This window comes from Anabas testudineus, chromosome 23 (assembly GCF_900324465.2).
Source record: "Anabas testudineus chromosome 23, fAnaTes1.2, whole genome shotgun sequence".
Lineage (NCBI taxonomy): Eukaryota > Metazoa > Chordata > Actinopteri > Anabantiformes > Anabantidae > Anabas > Anabas testudineus.
Window position 1 is genome coordinate 11,113,838 of NC_046631.1, and position 13,810 is coordinate 11,127,647.

At 42.6% G+C, this 13,810-nt stretch overlaps 1 protein-coding gene across 1 annotated transcript in view; it reads right to left on the bottom strand.

Moving 5' to 3' along the window:
* Positions 1 to 13,349, bottom strand: part of ptn (pleiotrophin) — a 35,598-nt gene extending 22,249 nt beyond the window's left edge. The window contains exon 1 of the mRNA XM_026363929.1: positions 13,205 to 13,349. The gene's annotated coding sequence lies outside the window, so the exon portion shown is untranslated. The remainder of the gene's footprint in view (positions 1 to 13,204) is intronic.
* Between the last annotated feature and the right edge of the window lie 461 nt (positions 13,350 to 13,810).

Here is a 13,810-nt window from a genome sequence, read left to right on the forward strand (position 1 = left end):
ACATTTCCCTACAGAGGTTTCCCACCCACCTTCCCCCAAACTAGTCGTCACGCTGAGAGGCTGAGAGGGAGCACGACTGCAGCTGCTGGTGGAGAGATAAAGCCTCCAGTTACCTGGTAATCCCACACCATCATGGTCACAGCAACATGTACCACTAAGATCAACACTACACTGTGAGCCTGTACTGTAAAAGCCATAAATAGTATGAATTCATGTCTATGGCAATTCTGCAGCCTATTTCAGTCTTTTTTTACATTATGTGTTGATGTTTGAGCTCCGGCTGGTGGCTTTCTTTCTGACAGGTGGCTCAGACCATCTTCTATTTATTCAAAACAAACTAGAAACCTAAAAAACTAAGAAACACCTACTGAGAACAGCAAATGTATACTTTTATAAAGATAGAAAGCACAATAAAAAAGCCACAGATTATTACTTTGTACACACTTTGTAAGTGCACATCCTGCAAGTATTATTTCTCCCACTGAGTATATAATACTTACATTAGAGCACATATTTGCATCTGCTCGCATTCAGCCGAGAGCATATGCAAATGTGTGGAGAGTTATACAAATATATTTTCATGCAGTGAAAAATGACAGCAGTCACTATTTTGCCACCAAGTCAATGAGGCAAAAATAAGACTCAATAAGAGGACATGAGACTGCTCACAAAACTCCCCATCACAACTGTTTAATGGTGTCTCTTATAGACTCAGGATGGGAATGAAACTGGAAATACACGTAGCAAAAAAGCCCAAAGTGACTCCGATACTCACACTTTAACTGTGAAACCGACCAAGTTCAACATTCTCACTTTATAGGCCAATGAAGAGGTGTTCTGCAGTGTGGAGCCCACTTGGCCTGAGGATTTATATCAATTAAAGCGAGCTTACACTCTCCATTTGATGGAGTACAACAGAGCTTCAAGGTCAGTGGTTGGAGAGTAAAGTATCAAGGAGTGCATGTGCTGCTCTCTGCAGTCAAACCATAATATAACTTACATCCTTTGGAGTAAGTTATTTAACAGGTTTCTGCATTATGTTTGAAGTAAATAATGTTTAATGTGCATAATGTGAAAGATACATTTGTTTTCCCTTGGTATTTTTACTGTTTTGTCATCTAGGCAGCCTCTGCACCGTGCTATCTGAGAGTTAAGAGAGAAGATGTGAGTCAAAACTGTCAAAGGATTCATTAATGTTCCTCTCCCTCCTGCTCACACGTTCTGGCTGCAGAATCTCAGCTTGCATCTTGAGGAAAGCCGTGGTGACAGTGCTGCAATATTAGCTTGCAAGGCATGCAAAACTGTGCCGTCACAGAGACACGCACAAGATGAGAAGTTCTGACTGTCTGACATCGAAAGAAAGACAATAACTGAGACGGTGTGGGCAGATCGTGTTTATTCACTTTAGCACAACAAATTGTGGTGGACAGTTTGACAGCTCTTCCTACCATTTTTGAGGCGATGTTATATTGTGTTTACAGTATTAGTGCCACACTGCTGGCGAGGATACTGGTGAATATATACAGTATATTTATACTGTATATATTCACCTCATGTTTAAACTGATGCTCCTGAGCCCACAGACTGTGAATCAGAGGTGCTTCGGTGTGTGTTTCTCAAATCCCTCTTGAAACAGGTATTAAGGATGCAGGTCTATATGGTCTCTTATGTTGAATAACAAAGATACAGTATGGTTTCTTTGTTTTGCTGAAGCACCGCAGCCCTTTAGGTTCCCTTGTAGCGTGTGTGTGGCTGTGGAACAAAGCTTGAGTGCAGATTACGAAAGCTTCACAAAGGCAAACAGTAGTAAATTTCCCTCCAGGCTGAGGCTCACCTCAAATCACACAGCAGCAGTGGAGAGAAATGGCTACAGTTCAACATCTACAAGACGCACGTCACACACCCTCGACCAGCCAAAGCCCCCACAAGCGATGCTTAAAAAAGCCTATTGATTTTAAAATAACAATAATAGTCGGACGCTACAGTGCTTTGAGTTGCAGCATTACCTCGCTATCCACACAATTTCAGGGATGACTGCAACAGAGCAAGTCAAGGATCTTGTAATAATTAACCAGTGTGATGTGATAGGAGGCAGTCATCACTGGTCATTTTCAACTATTTTCTCACAAGGACATCGGTCAGTGACAATTCAATTTTCACTACATGCTCCCAACAAGCTCAAGGCAGGTGTGGAGTCACTGTTAATTAGTGCATGCACATTCAAGCACCCTCCGTTCGATTCCCATCTCCAGTTTAAAATGCTTGGTTGATTAATATTCACTCACACGCTGCTCCCATTTGGAAGACCTGCAGTGAGATGGGTTTTAGGTGCAGCGTTTCTCTGCTGCTTTGGTTGGGGATTTGTTCCTCCCTGCAGTTTTCTTTCCTCCTCAAATACCCCCGACAGCCTCTCTAAAACTGAAAGATAGTCAGACAGAGTTGAGGTGAACTTGAAGTCTTGTTCTCCCCAATGTTATCTGAAAAGTCTGAGTTTGTGTCGGAATAAGAAACATGTCGATGGACACTTATAGCGTTTACAATATTTACTTATTACTGTGCAGAATAAATAACAAAAAGAGAAGCATGTGGTCAAATTTAAACAAGGAGCATCTACCTGTATGGAGCTATGTTATTAATATCCAGTATCTCCCTGGTAGACATTGTAAACAGACACACTGACAATAGGAAATAATATATAAATTGGTATTTACTCGCTTGTACCTTTCAGTATTGAATTTCTACAGTGGTTATATCATATACCAAGACAGCCAAGACATCAGTTATGGGAAAAAAAAACTGCTTAAACCCTAGAGAGGTAATTAATATTGAGATAAGCACCTTTGATTTAGGAAAAGGGCAGCGGCTTGAGCCCCCAGTGCCATCCCCTCTGCACGTGCCTGGATTTCAAAAAGTTTGACAAACAGATGAATCTGCATAAGTGAAATAAGTGATACGAGTATTTGAGGAAAATGTGATATCTCAAAGTGATAAGTGAGACTGAATCACTCATTTTGCAGCCCGGAGACCATCATCTGAAAAAAATCTCCCACAGACCTTTAACAATTTCAGTATATTGAAGCTTTTTTCTTTCCTTCTCTTCCACGCCTCCCTTTAGATCACTAAATTGTTACTTCATTGCTTTTACAGCAGTAGGTGGGTGTTTGAAATAAGATTTGAGTGATTAGAATTTCCCGGTCTCATTTTCAATTCTTCACATGAAGTGGGGGGGGGGGAGCTCATTTCTGACGACTCAACCATGAAAAATAATGACACTTATTCAGTAAAGTTTATTTTTCTTCTTAATGTGCAGCAGACATTGGAAGGAGGAGGGCTTCGTTTGATGGTGATATGGGTTTCTTTTGATTTAACTGTCAGTAGAGGGCTCTCATGATCTATCCACAATAGCCCTGACCTCTCATCTGCACTCTGCTGTATTTAAAGACACCCACCATCAACATCCTTTCATGGCAATATTAAACAGGGCTTCCCTTCCCTTTCAGTGTGCTCTACCTCAAACAATGGTGGAGATTACTTTAATGTTCACATTACCTCACTGTCAAACACTGTTGCGTCTTTGTTTTCTGCTGCTCGATGTCCCATTGATTTCCTTACAGTGATTCTCCTGCTTAGACTGGAATAAATGATACCCCTGGTCCCCCGTCTTCGCCCTCACCTCCATGTGAAGGTGTTTTTTTTTTGCAGTGTTGTTGTCACATCAAGTGGATGACCTCAACAACTGCACACTGGCCTCTACTGGGTGAAATACGTTATTGCCTGAGGAAGGAGAAGCAGTGAATGGGTTTGCGGGCAAATAGGTTCATTTCAAATGTTTTTTTCTAGATGGAAGATGTCAGCTGTATTATGGGTTCATTTAAAAATATCATCCATGTTGATTGGTAGTTTTGGGGTATGCATGAACACAGAAATAGAAAAAGCCGGGTTGCTCCGCTACTCCTTGTGAACCTGGGCTCCTTCTCATCTCGCCAAAACACTCTTCTGGCAGGCTTTGAATTACCTGCACTCATCCCTGCCTAAATTGTTCAAATATGTTAGAAGTTGATCAAACAGAAAGGCTTTCAGAGCGTACGGCCGAGCTTCCCCCTGTGGGCTGTTGGGGATCAGACATGAAAACAGGGAAAGAACAAAGGCTTGTCAGGACTGTTAAAGACGCCTGGACCACAGCAGCCCATCAAAATTTATTCAGTGAAACAGGCATGAAATACCCGCCAACTGCAGGAACCTCTCCAACATGTCAGAACTTCACTTCTGTATCACAGAAAATGTGGTGTCAGAAAGTGGAGATACTTTTATTTGAGACATAAAGCCCTCACTTCAGTTGCTCTTTATCGTCCTCAAACTTAAATTAATAAATTCAATTTTCATTTTTGATTATTGTGGTGATTATTGTTTTTTTGGTTTAGAGAAAGACACATGCTTAAAATGTCTGGATCACTTATCACACTACTTTTGAGTCTCAAAAGGAGAGGAGAAGAATACCACGCAATTGACAGTGAAGAGGCTACGACTTACGGTTTACTAACATTTTGCCCATTCTGTATAATACTTTGCTGCTTTGTGGTCGTAATATAATCATTTGTTTATCTTCTCTGTGCACAACGCTAATAATGTTGAAACCTCTGTACGACAGAGAGTGACTGCTACATTTAGCTTGTTTACTCCAGTTTGCAATGATAGTGTCACTCAGTTTGTACTCTGCCAGACTCTTCACAGACCTCGATGAATCAAACATAGCTCGCAATGCACTATATTGCAGGACCCAGTGACAGTCTTATTTCCAGCCATCAAGGAAACGGGGAGAAAGTTATTTGCTGAGAATGGTGGACAAAGGAAGATTAGACATCGCTGATCTGTCAAGGACATGACTTCTAGCCAAAGCAAATTCTTCACTTTTATTGCATTGTCTTTGGGGCCGGTTGGTGCAAGGAGATGGAATTGGAAGGCTAACATGCCACATCGCCTTCATCAAGCACTGTCTTCCACTGCTAGGCTTCCTGGACAGAGATAAAGTCAAATCCATAACCTGTAGAGTCCCAAAACACTCAAACAATTCTTCACACCTTATCCGCTGCAAACTACTGATCAGGGACTAATATTCTTTGGAGCAGACAGTATAAGATAATGGGTGTCAACTTTAAACAAGGGCGATCAAGGAAACAACTTAAGCAATCTGCTTTAAACACTTCTAATACCAGCTGGCTGAAAGTTAATAAAACACCTGTTTTCCCAAAGAGTTTCTAAACAAAATCTTATCTTCCCTAACATCACATGTAAATACATTGTTATCTGTGATGTTGACTTGAAAAGAAGAAAGAAATGACAGTAATTGGCATATAATTGACATCCAGGTCCCAGGTTGTGTAGGTGGGTTTGTGTGCGAGAGCTGCAGCTTTAAGTGGAGACTAGTCACAGAGGAGGACACATGCAGCACCGCAGAGATTCGCCGCCTGAGGTCCAATGACGTCAGCTGGAGAGGCTGATGGGAATTCAATACACAGCATCCACACCGCCTAATTTATTCCACAATAAAATCGACTGCAGCTTGTTTGTCTGTACTGATGGTTTGTGTTGATGACTGAAGTTCGCCACATAGAAAAGAGGTTTCTGTGAATCAGTCGGAATCTCTTTTCCCCTATTTAAGCTTCCAAAACAAGTGCAGTGAAACAGAATACTCTGAAGCAACTAGGCATTTGAGATACAGTGAAAGAACAGTTAATTTACAGTACTGCGCTGTCAGCCACAGCTGTGTTGTAAAACAGGACAGCAAACAATCCAATATTCCAATAAGCCACAAACACTGAACACAGTCGAAACATCTATTTTCACCATGAAAGTAGCCGCTGTCGCATAATAAGGAATGAAAATGTTCACTCCTTTCAAAATGCAGCCCATTTTCCAGACAAACTCATTTGGACTTGTTGCCCACACACAATGCAGTGTTTGTGGTCGATCTCACACATCCATCCTATTCACCATCACCCTGCCTCTGCAGTCGGCTATTTCCATCCATCAGAAATGCAACCAACCAGATTTTCTGTGCCCCCACTGCTGTCACTGTTTACATTCATCTGTGCAAAACACTATTTGCTCATGCTTTATTTACCAAACCATAAAAATGGCGATACTACATGTGACACAATTTACAAATAAATAAGGGAGCCTATCTCGCTGCGTGGACACATCCAGTCATTTCCGTTCTAAATGAAAACAACTCAGAGCTGCAGTGAGAATGGCAGCGGCCCTTCCTCGACACTCAGATGTGGGGTGGATGTAAGGTTGAAGGGTGGAGAATGATAAGGGGGAGCTGGCTTTTGCCTGCAGTCACAGCCCAGGGGCATTTTCAACTTGCCACTGAGCATTAGAACATTCAGAGGAGACACCAGATCCTCATGAACAAACAGTGCAGAGTGTAGCGAGGCCGCCGCTTCCACTGACACCCTCTTTTACGGTAATGTGTGTCACACAAGCCACTGGAGTCAAGGTAGTTTCAACCTTTATGAAAAGACTTGACACACAGTTGATTCTGTGACTCGAGTGGAGAGTTGGGTCTGCAGACACACACAGAGTCGAAAGAGCTGCAAGGAAAAGTGAAGTTTCTGGACTAAAAAGTATAAATGTAGAATAAGTGGCACATAATTGGTGCTACACGCTAATAAAAAAGGAAAACCACTGTCCCGAAAACATTTAATAGTCAGTAAATATCAAGAGCCTCAGTCCAGTAGGGACAATGACAACAACAGATTATCTGGATATTTGGGTCCAGCTCCTGTAAATAGTGGGAAAGTCACTCTTATTCCTAAAAGCCTCCAATATTTAAATTACCCTTCTGTCAAATCTTCTAATATGAAGATACGACACAGCTCCTGACAGTTCAGAGCAGACAACTGTACCAATTCACCCTGAGGTAAAGGTAAATGGGTTATTAAATGTCATGTTATTAAAGATGGTAAAAGCAGTGCACTCATTAAGGCACCCAGATGGTACAGGGGAAATAAACACTTGTCCACCACAGCAACGAGGGCTCAATTCCCTACAGAGCTGCTGCTATAGTTTGACCCCGACTGGTACAGTTCTGGGCTGGTGAGGGATCACGTCCTGGCCATGGCACTGACTTGTTCATCTTGTAACTGTCTTCCCCATGCCAAGAGTGAGAGATAAAAAGCCCGGAGGACGGCAGTGTAGGGGGAACTGGCCATTCAAATTAAAGAAGCACTCTGATTTTCTGCAGGTTCCCAAATGATTATATTTAAAGGTCACTCGGGTGTACCCAAGTACAGTTTCTGTGTTGGAATTCAGTGCAATACTGCTGCATCCTCATAGTTAGAGCATAGTGATGGTTAGCTGGTGTGCAAGGACAGCTTAACATTCATTTCCAGCTACCTGTTTTACATCCATTATGCTTAAATTGTTTGTGGGGAATTCTGGAATAAAAATGTTGAGAGGAATATGTAACAACAATGTAAAGGCTGATAAACACCAGAGCTTACATGTGGATCAGAGAAACAAATGCATTCATTAAGAAGCATAAATGTCATCTTAGGTGGGAAGCAGCAGTGAAATGTCTTAATGTAGCAGAGTTCATAAATTATATAACCTTGTTAAATCCTCATTCACATAAAGGTAGTGATGCACCAATTTACTTCATCACTTAAATAAAAACCTAAATAGAGATTTGCTTAAACCTTGAGCCATATTTTCACAAAAACACAGCTTTAAAAGAGTCGTTTCCAGTCAAGTTTAATAGTTTAGGTTTATGTGGCAGCCGAGTGCCACTCTCTGTTTCTGGGCTCAGCCTGTGATAAACTGTCAGGAGAGGAAGGAAAAGGGCTGTGAAGACGAGACTTCTCTCGCTCTTCGTAACTCTAAAATGCTCGGCGGACAAAACAATATGGATCCGCATTGTGTTTTTGTGTTGCTTCTCCCAGGACAGCTCCTTGTACTGTACTGTCCTCATCATGTACCGAACAGCATGTGAAATGTTGCTTTACCAGCCCTGCTAACATCTCTAAACTCCAGCGGAGACAGAGGGCAAGGCCACAGCCTTGGCCCGGTGTTTATGGTCAGATGGAATGTGAACTCCGGGTGAGAAAAAAGGGGGGGAATTTATAATGAGGCATCCCCCCCTCTGCTGGTTGTTTGTTTGGACAGACCGGCTGTCTCACAGCTCAAGCTGTGGATGGAATACTAATGGATATGACTAATGATTCTCTCTCTCTCGCCTTTCTCCGGATTCCTTCCCACTCCACTCTCTCCTCTCACTTCTCCTTTTGCTGCATGTGGATGAAACTTCACATTCTCAGGAATGCTAAATGCATATTTCATTTACAACTCAGGGGACAGCTGTGACATGCACGCACATTTCAGGGTCCTCTGGGGCTCGGTTGAACACGCCCCCACTTGGTTTTATAATCACTTAATGGTGGGCAGACATTAAAACCATCCCTGGTGTTTGCAGCTATAGAGTAGGACTATCTAATCCTCTCCTTATACATCATAGGTGTTAAAGTTTCCAAATCATACTTCCTCCAGAATTTAGTGCCTTGAGGGAGGAACAGGAAGACATCCCAGAGCTGCAGAAATGCTCCACTGGGCCAGATTAAAACCTGCTGAGATTTAACCAGGGATTAGACACCCCCTTTGGCATGTATAAACTGTTTAAAATTATTTTGGTATTAAGTATTGGAGATCTGGCTCTCTAAGCAGCCTGGTAACCGTTGTTTGGCCTCTTAAAAAAGAGCTACAAGAGTGGAAAATGCCAAGATTATAAAACCTTAATGTAGAGTTATATTGAATCATGTTAAAGAAACTGGCGTCTTCATGTGTGACAATAAGTTGCAGATGTTATTCCACAGTGACGTTCATGACCCATTTAATAAAATACACGCTGTACACACCGTGCAGGATTCAAGCTCTCTCCGTAAAAATTATTACTTTATTCCTGATACCAACTAGCCAGGTTAAATCCACGCCATGCTACAAAGCACCCAAAGAGTGGCTGTGAATAAAACAAGTCTGCATTGATTGAGCCAATAGATTACAGCTTTTAGGTGGAGCTTTGGCAGTGTATTGGCTGTATGTTATTAAATAGACCTTTCAGGGATTACCTCGGAGCCAGTCGATAATGTGGCGTTATTTTATTTCTGCTGCAGCTGTTATCATTATTAGGAGGAGGATTCACAAAAGAGCATTTCTGCACTACCACTGCACTCGTACTGTGCTAACGTCCAGTGTTTTTTTATTTTATTTAATAGTAAACACACCTCTGGCAGCATTGTTTGTCCAGCTCTCCTCTTTGTCTGCTTCTTCTTTTCCTCTGCTGATATGATGTGTGAGAGACAACATCAAGCCTCAGTTCATTATAGGAATATAAGCACTACACTACGGCCCTGTGCTTCACACTCTGAAGCCTGTACACACACACAAAGTCGGACTGTAGAAGCACCCTGAGGACTCGTATTATCTGTATGACATTTGCTTAAGATACACAAAAGCTGCATTTATGTGTTCGAAGCGTCTGCTCTGAGCACTATGGGAGGTTTGAGCTGTTTGTGTGTTTAACTTCTTTCCTAATATGTGAACTTTAAATGGCTCTAATCAATAATCTTATTGGGTCAGATGAACCATTTGACATTTAAAATGTGAAAGAGGTTGCTTTACTCACTGTAAATCTTTTTGAACTTTGTTCATCTTGGAACCATAAGAACCCATGCTGCCTTGAAAAAACACTTTTTTATTTGTTTTAAAACCGGCTCAGTTAAGGTAAACCTCAGTCCATAACCTGTACAGTCTTCTGACATTTTAATATTTACATATTTTCATGACATTAACATGACGTGCTTAGTTCATCCCACTGGTTTCTTCTATGACGTTTCACAGTGTAGAGTTATACCTCGTCTCTGCAGCTCAACTCCCCTCGGCTCAACAGAACGTTTTAGCCTCTGTAAACTTTTAAACATGTTTTGGTTTTTATGGCCTCGCCGCTCTCATCAACGTCATTTTCAGCAGCAGCAGAGAGAAAGAAACCCGCTGTACGCTCCCTGTCCAACGACACACGGCAGAAAACCAAAGTTGGCAACACAGTGCAGCACTTAGCAGCTAAAGAGCTGCATATTTCCCTCAGGACTCATAAAGTTGTTGTTTTCAACAGAGATAAATGTGACAGGTGAATACAAATATGAATCTAGATAAATGTTAACGTTGCTCCTTGTTTCCAGAGTGCATGAATAAGCCTAAACAATCTTGGCAACTGATATAGACGAGTTGCCTTTTGCTTCTCTCTGCATGTAAACAACACTAAAGTTTGTGTTCCTTCCTTAATTCACCACAAAAATGAGCAAGTAGAATAAATAACGCTTTCCTAGCATGTGGAAATATAACTGCGAGATGTGGATGTAAGCCAGTCAGGCATTGACTTACATTGATTTTTGTACAGTATGGCATGAGGATCAGTTAGCTGGCCCTTGTGTAATCACAATGTCAAATCGCTGACATACAATCAACACTGCAACAAGAAAAAGCTGAACTGTTTTCTCAGATCAAGCACACAAATGTAAACATGGCAGGACAACATTTAAGTGACTCCAAGTTTACTTTCTCACTATGGTACAGAATTTAAGTTCCAGCCCTGCGACCTTTGCCCTCTCCTCTTTCAGTCACCTACCAGCAGGCATGCGGACGGTTTGTTTGTGTATGTGTGTGCATGGGTGTGGGCGGATGTGTGTGACTGACTTGGACACTAATGAGCCAACTGATTACTGTGGAAAGCCTCGGGTTATCATTAGCTCTCCGAGGATCAAACACCAGATCAAGCCAACAGCAGGGTGGAGAGAAGCAGGCCACAAGTACATATTTGTTTTTCCACTGGGAAATGTAGAAAATCCACACACATTTCAGGAAGGAAAGAAATTTACAGTGCGGTGATGAGTGGTGGAAGCTTGATTCTGATCAAAAAGCGACGGAGGGATTCACAACATGCCTCACCACTTGTGCACGAACCCTGACTCGTGTTATTGAATTCCTCCACAAAAGTCATTAGTAGCCCCATCAGTGTTTTCCCAGACAACGGGGACCGGCATCCCACAAGAGGAACATTCTCTCATCAACAGCTTAGAGGTTTTGCAGACAGCTTTGATTGTTCTGGCCTTGCCTGTAATGAGATACCTGCTTGCTTGACGTCTCCAGGAGAGCGTCTGCATTTCCGTGCACGACTATTAACCCAGCAGCCTGAAGGGCTGGTCCCCTTGCAGACACTTGCTCATCACCACAGCTGAATAAAACATTGAATCAGAGTTTCATGACAAGTTGGGGCTTTGCAATTGTGAGGACCTGGAAGGGGAATGGTGGCCACAAAAAAAAAAAAAAAACATATAAGTCGCAGTACAGCTGAATGATCCTTTAACGGACGACACTTTACTGCATCTTCTACGCTATGACGTCCGCAATGAAGGATGGTTCCTTGACAGGCCTCTCTCCTGGCATCCCTCCCCTCGTCTTTTCTTCTATTCCCCTCTTTATCCTGTCCTTCCTTTCTGTGGAGGCCCTCCGGACCCCATCAAAGCTCATTCTGTTCATCCCACATGTGAGGGGTCAGTGCGTACCCCACAAGAATAAACCAGCCACTCAATGTGAGGATCTTTGTGTATGTCCTCATCCCCCTACCCTCTTTCTCTGTCTCCCCTCTCGCTCTCTCTCACTTACTTCACTGCCCTATAGATGAGAATTGGCTCCATTCACAGCGCCTCCCTCCCCCTGGAGCAGACTTCTCAGGGTCCTAACAGCACATTTCTATGCCTTATTGCTCCGGCTCCTCCATGGAGAACAGTCTCGTCAAAGCATTTGTGAAGACATAGAAGGAAATGAACTGGCTTTGTGCAAAGTCTTGACATATAGGCGAGATCACGTGGTGAAGTCTGCGGGGCAAGCGTTTAACAAGAGAAAAGGGCAGAATGTGTAAAATGTCTCCTAAAGGCCTCCAAGTGGCCATCTTGGAAAGAAAATGCCAGGACCTATTTAGAAATGAAGCAGTTTTATGAGCTTGGCCCTGCTGGCTGTCGTCCAGCTTAATCCACATTGTGTCCCGACTTCCTGCCGACCAAAGCTGGTTTCTCAAGCTCATCTCCACCTCGTGTTTAATCTCCCCGAGCTCTTTCATTAAGACCACACCATGTGTTGATTCTAATGAAATGAAGCGGACACCTCATTTCGGGCAAGAATGAACCGGGGAAAGCTTTAGTCCACAGCAGGAATGCCCATAAGACAGAGAGGAACACTGTTTGGTCTGACTCAGGTTGCTGTACCAGGACTGGAGAAAGCCATGGCAACGCAAGCAGAAGGTCTGCTGGACCACATAGCACTAATACAATACAGCTTTTCGGGGTTTGTCATTCCAGTCAGGCCTGACCCAAATTACTACATCCTGGGAAAAAGTGTCCCACTTCAACCAGCACACATGCACACACATACTTAACTGGGTTTGCATATATTTGGCTGAAAGCATTAATAAACAAAACATATGGATGTTTGATGTCTAATCACTGAGGAAATGGCCCTGTTAATGATTTAGCACCACAGTCCACAGCCCATGGCTGTTGGATTATTGGCACTTTCCAATTATTTACTCAACATGTTTACAAGCCACTTTTCCATCCGCAGTTCTAATTCTCAGCATTTTAAGCTTCATATTCTTTTATGTTTTTACATGTTTGTTATCTACCATCAACAGCCTCGGGGAAAAATCTGCTTAAAATGGGAAGAGAGACAAAGAAGTAATTAGGACCATGTCCACCACAGATGTGTTAATTTTTTTAGCTTCATATTTTACCAAAAGGCAAAATATCAGGAAAATGCACAAATACAAAAACTTGTTTTGATCCCGAGTGAAACTTTAACTCACTTTCTCTACTCTAAACGTTTCTTATTATGTGTCGTAAAAGCAGCATGAACACAGCGAGGGCTGGAAATTCTGGAGATTCCACAAATGCCACCTGAAACACACACTCGCACACACAAGTGGCCTTCCCATTGTAGGCTCTATACTACCAAATGTTTCATACTAAAGCACAGCTCAACTCCAGGCTGCTATTTTTCTTTCCTGGCTTTTCAAATAACCACCTCACCATCACAGCACACCAACCCCCAGAAAGCTATGCATCACAAAGTGTGAACCTAAAAAAAAGAATCCACTTACTTTATCTTGGAGGTCTGGTAGTTGTGTATCAGAGCTTGTAGAAGTTGTGTCTCTAGGCTCTTTTCATCTGCACTTCTGCCCTGCTGCCCTGCCTCTGCAATACTATTTCTCTTTGTGGGCTGAGCATACGATAGCTGTGTAGTTTTTTTTTTTTTCTTTTTTTGTGTGTTGCATGGGGTGAAGGGAGGGTGGCAGAGTGGGTGTTGAATACTGGGTTTCCTGACTCGTGATCAGGAGCTCATTACCCCCAAGGTCACTCCAGGGACGCCCTGCCTGGCTCACCGAGACACCAGAGAGAAGATGTGAGATGGGGGAGAGTGCGACAGAAAGAGAAAGAGAGAGAGCAGTTAAGAGCCAAAGTGCCTGGGAGACCCGTGGGGACGTGGAGAAAGAGCTCTGAAAGAAAAGAGATGGACAGATGCATATAAACAGAAAGAGACTCGGATCCAAACAGAGAGGCAGACAACAAAATGTTGCAGTGTGAGTCCACAGAAATGTTCAAGCTGGGATAAGCACCACTGCCAAACCACATGGACTTCTATAAAATATTGTGTTGATCCATGGAAAAGTGAGTCCAACCATAACAATCAATAAAATATTGACCAG